The sequence below is a fragment of the Lactuca serriola genome, chromosome 5 (genome assembly GCF_051521515.1).
Source record: "Lactuca serriola cultivar US96UC23 chromosome 5, Lser_US96UC23_V15, whole genome shotgun sequence".
Classification (NCBI taxonomy): domain Eukaryota; kingdom Viridiplantae; phylum Streptophyta; class Magnoliopsida; order Asterales; family Asteraceae; genus Lactuca; species Lactuca serriola.
In genome coordinates this window covers 360,097,067-360,103,066 of record NC_136412.1, presented here as the reverse complement: position 1 = coordinate 360,103,066, position 6,000 = coordinate 360,097,067, and positions in this window count along the sequence as shown.

Sequence of the window (6,000 nt, the reverse complement as noted above, 5' to 3'; positions counted from 1 at the left end):
GACTACAATAACCTGTAAAGGTTGTATTTTTATGGACAAAGGACCTCAATGAGCAAAGATCTAACATCCATAACTTCTGGAGTAGACCATAACTTCATATATGACTTAAAAGACCCAAAAATGTATAAATAACACCCTAAGTTGGATCTAGCTCATAGAATCATCAAGATGAGAGCTTTTTACCTCAAATGGATTGCTAATGTGAATATAACTCTTGATATACAAGCTCAAGCTACTCCCAAGCAACCTCCAAGTGTTCCTTTTCTTCTTCTTCACCACAAAGCACCAACAAACACACTTTCAAGCTCAAATCTCACCAAATACACTTAGGGTTTTGATATTAGGGCAAAGGGTGATGGAGGCTCATCAATAGAATATCCATAGGTGTTATAAGTTGTTTAAATAGGGTGTAAACCCGAAAAATTAGGGTTTGCCCTTGCACCATGTACGCCATGCGTTTTCCTACGTACACCCTGCGTACGTAGGCGGACCCGCAATTTGGAAATGAGCTAGTACACTAAGCGTACTCAGAGTATGCCCCGCGTACTAGCTAAGGACTAAAATGAGATGATTTTTGTATTAAGGGGCTAAAGGAAACATACCGATTTCTCAAGTGTTACATCCGATGTGCAAATCCTTTTGTTGTAACATAGAGAGCCTATCAATGGTATAAAAGCCTACAATTTTCTATTATTAGTGCATATTATGAAACTGGAAATCAAAAACTTGATGAATTTGATAATATGTTCGCACCACGATGTGGTGTATCTTCTACCACAACGTGACGTGCCTCCTGGAAGAGTTACAAGATTTACTTGCCTTTTTCGAATAGTAGGATAATTATTAATCATTAATTGTATTTTAATTGATTAAAATTTGAACCTTAAGAGTAGATAATTATGGAATATTAATTTGAAAAATGAGGAATTGTAAAAGGAAACTAATATTATTTAATTTTAAGATAATTAAGATAACGGATAATCCTTAACAAGATTTAATACAATTAATTAAATGTTTAATCAAAAGATAAATATTAAATCAAAATTGGTTTAAAAGGTTAATCAATTAAACGTTAATTAAATTAATTAAATTTAAACCTTGTATTATTAAAAGGTTTTAAAATACGTCCATATATATATATATATATATATATATATATATATATATATATATATATATATATATATATAAAAGGATGTATTTTAAAACCTTTTAATAATATAAAGTTTAAAGGTTATAATACTATATGTAAAACATTAAATAGTCAAACCAAGATTAGGCCTCATTCATGTAACGTTTGTTTTGATAGGTAAAACTCTTGCTAATTATTTCAATTATCCATGGACTAGACTTGAGTACATTGGGCATACACAAGGTAAGAACGACGTACTCCAATGCATGCACAAAACGGGGATGTCCCCTATGTACGATGGGCATACCATGTGTATGCAAGCCAGGGAAAAAACGTATTTTTTAGGGTTTGCACCCTATTTAAGATGATTAAGCCCCCTAAGTCTTTCACCTTATCAGCCTCCCTTGCCTTTTTGCATGGGGGTAGTTGAGTTTTTCATCAAAGTGGTATAGTATTCTTTAGCTTCTTGTTGGTCGTTTTTGATTTTAACTACTTCCCATAGTGTAGACATCTTTACACGTTGGTGGTAAGTCGAGGGGACAACTTTCATGTCATGGATCCAGGGCCCGTCTAAGATAATATTATAGCAAAAAAATAATCAACAACACAAAATCATTGGTTAGAGTTAACTCCTTCTATGTATATTGGTAGTTTAATCTCTCCAATGTTGTTCTTGGTTTCACCACTGAATCCTACTAGGACTGAGGATCTTCGGACTATTTCAGATTCTAGGATGTTCGTCTTGTTGAGTGTCTCTGACAGGATGATGTTGACTAATTTTCCACCATGTTAAGCGTGTCTGAAACATCCCAAAAATACAAGCCAAAAATTTCGTTTGAAAACATTACTAAAACCATAATATCCAAATATCATATAAGAAAACCATAAGTTGTGTGTCTCAAAATGTCATAAAAATATGTCTCATATCAAAAATGGTGTCAAGATCATGTCAAAAATATCAGAGTCTAACTCCCAGGCTAAAACTGTGGTGTGTGCCATGCCATCATCCCGAGCCCTTCCCCTTACTAGCTGAAGTACCTGAAACCAAAACTGAGACTGTAAGCACGAAGCTTAGTGAGCTCCCCCAAACTACCACATACCATACAATAACATATAAAGCACATATTGGGCCTTTCCCACTGCATCAGACCGAAGTCCGAAACTGACTAGGGCCTTGCCCACTGCATTGGACCGAAGTCCGGAACTGACTAGGGCCTCGCCCTCTGCATCAGACCGAAGTCCGGAACTGACTAGGGCCTCGCCCTCTGCATCGGACCGAAGTCCGTGTAACGCCCGTAGATCAGGGCTAGTCAACTTAGAGACGATAAGCATCAAAAATGACTTTTTGATGGAATATTATTTAGAAGGATTAATCTTAACCAAGTTTTAGTATATGTCACAAGGTTTCCGTGCATATAAAGAACGCCAAAATCCGAGTTATAACGAAGAAGTTATGACCTGTCGAAGTTTTGCAACAAAACCGACACGACCCAGCGCGACCCAGCGCGACGTAAATAGTGAATTTAAGGTTGATAGATATATATCCTTAGTGATCTAAACGAGAATTGAAGATCTCATCGATAGTAGTGCAACGACGGAAAGATAGACGAAAACGAATGTCAGACGAAGGAGTTATGAGTTTATAACGGAGTTTTCCTGTCCCGGCCTACTAAAAATAATATATAAGTAATATAATTATAATATATTGAAAATAAAGTCAGAATTATCCAATGGAGTCTAAACGAGAGTTGTAGAGCATAATCTCACCTTCGCGGCGATATAAAGAACGTCGAAAACGGAGTTCGTATGCGAAAGTTATGAATTTCTGAAGTTCGGGGCGTGAAACCCCAAAACTGTCAGAGACCACGACGTGGCAAGCAGTGCCACGACGTGGCAAGTCTCTTGACACCTCCGGGAGGCCCCCAGATGCAACTTGGGATGACGCATGTAGTGACGACCAAGCCCACGACGTGGAAAAAGGTTGCCACGACGTGGCAAGGGCCAAATTTGCCCTATAAATAGATTTGAAGGGCCAGCCGAGTTTGGTTGCTCATTCTCTCTTCTCTCTCTCCCGTTTTACCTCTATTTGCGTGCAAGAAATATCCCGAAGCCCCGGTATCAACCCCGAGACCCGAAGCGAGTCCCGAAGCCCCGAAGATCCCGAGAAGAAAAGAGTTTCCGAACCGAAGCTCTGCCCGCGAGAAACCCGGTGTGTGAAGATATCCCGGTTTCACCGAAGAATACTACTCTTAGAGCTGTAGTGCTGTCCGATCATCTTCTGATCAAGTGAGTGTGTGGTTACTTTCTTCTAACGCATAAATACGAAGTATTTTATACGAAATACGTGTTATGTGTATATTTTGTTGTTATATGTGTGAATGTATATTCACTTTCTTCTACCACATAGATATGAAGTAATTGCTATGAAGTATGTGCTAGGTGTTTATACATTGTTTGTTTACTTGAGATAAATGTTGAAATAATGTGTTATACATGTTTTAAAAGATTTAAACTTTATATGTGTTTGCATCTACAAATATGTTGGGTAGAACATGGGTAGATGAAATAGTTGATGTGAGACGAAATAATAGGTGTTTTGAACTCAATGTGTTCATTAGGTATTTTGAACTATATGTGTTCACTTGGTGTCCTTGAACTCAATGTGTTCATTAGGTATTTTGAACTATGTGTTCATTAAGTATTTTAGAACTCAGTGTATTCATTAGGTATTTTTGAACTCTACGTGTTCACTTGGTGTTTGAACTCAATGTGTTCATCAGTTATTTCCGAACTCTATGTGTTCACTTGGTATTTTTGGACTCAATGTGTTCATTAAGTATTTTTGAACTAGATGTGTTCACTTGGTGTTGTTGAACTGAGTGTGTTCACTAAGTGTTTTAGAACTAAGTATTCACCAGATGTTTTGAATTAATGGTTCACTAGGAGTGTTAGAACTAGGTGTTTGTTAAGTATGTTGAACTAAGTGTTTACCAATCGTAATTTGTGGACCTTGGAAGTGGTGGACTTTGTGTCAATTCCTTAGGTCAATCCTTAGGAATAAATGGATAAAGGATAGTTGATTCTTAGGGTAAATCCTTAAGAAATAAAGGAGATAATGGGAATGAGTATTTGGGTTGATTGTTTGATAATTCAATATAATAAATGTATTATTGTGGGTTGACAACCCTACATGCTCACCAGGCTCCCAAGCCTGACCCACTCAGTTTTCTTTGCATTACAGGTAATGACACAAGAGTATAAATTGGTGGACTTGATGAGAGATTTTGGATTATAGATTAGTAGTTACAAATAACTGTTGTAAGGTCTATTTTATATTGTTTATGCTTTTGGTCTGTATCGGAACATGACATCCCGAGGTTTTATTATTTAATGAAAATACATTCTCTTTGAGAAACGTTTTGATAAACTTTATCATATTTTGTTTTGGGAACAAATTACCGTTTTCTTTAAACGATTACTCTGATTTTAAAATAAAGCATAAACAAACCGGTCTTTTCTGGCCGAGAAATTGGGGATGTTACAGTCCAGAACTGACTAGGGTCTCCCCTCTGCATCGGACCGAAGTCCGGAACTGACTAGGGCCTTGCCCTCTACATCAGACCGAAGTCCGGAATTGACTAGGGCCTTGCATTCTGCATCGGACTGAAGTCCGAAACTGACTGAACATAGCATAACATAATCATAACATATAACAATAACACATATACTGCATACTGCATCGGACCGCAGTCCGGAACACATAAGACATAAACATGCCTGAATCACAAAAGACATCAAACATACATAACTACTTCTCAGGATTTCCCTGACATCGGACCAAAGTCCAGAACACATAACATATAACATGTAAACTAAATCACTGCATCGGGCCTCGCTCGGCATCGGACTGAAGTCCGGAAACATACAATCTGCATCGGGCTAACCCCGGTATCCTGCACTACGAAACGGGTCGGCATTGGTGCCTTAGACCCGTTCCTACTGAAAGGAAACTCTCCTCACACTGCTGAAGTCATGCTGACAAAACCCTAGTTGCTGGATGATAGAGTCCCGAATCTGTCAACATCAAAATAACACCCAATTAATAATTGGGTTCTAACGCTTATCCATAAATCTGTTCTTGGGGTAAAAGACTACTTTACCCCTAACTTGGCTTGACTCAAGCCCAAGATCCAATCCAAAGGCCCAAAAGTCTAACTATAGCTCAAAGCCCAACATATGACACAATTTTCCAAATTGGGCCCAAACCTTCACATGATCTCATCTAAGGCCCAACCAAAGTCCAGTCCAACATTTGATATTTCTAATGGCCCAATATCTCATAATCATAAAGGCCCATACTATGGCCCATCTATGGCCCAATTTTCCAAATTGGGCCCAAACCCTCATATGGGCCTTACCCCAAAGCCCATCTAAATATTCTAGTCCATAAGATTATTCTTGGATGGCCCATATTGGCCTAATTACCAAAGCCCAACTCAAGGTCCAAATGAAATTAGGGTTCTACATAAAATGACGATTAGGGTTAAGTGTTTCTCACTTAACCCATTAAGGACTTAATCCATTAAGTCCTTTACTCTACTAGATAGATGATATGGAATAATTTGGGCTTAATCCACAATCTAATCCCAATGGCCCAAAGGTGGGTCCCAATAAGTCCAAGACCCAAATACTCACAATTAGGGTTTTCTAAACCCTAATTAGGGTTTCCACTCAAACATGGCCCAAAAGGCCCAAAAGGCCCAAAATTAATCTTTAAGCCCATTAGGGTTTTGTTAGGTCCATTAGGGTTTTGCTAGTAGGGCACCACCCACTACCACCTCGGGTAGTGGTGGTCAACGGAGGCTCAC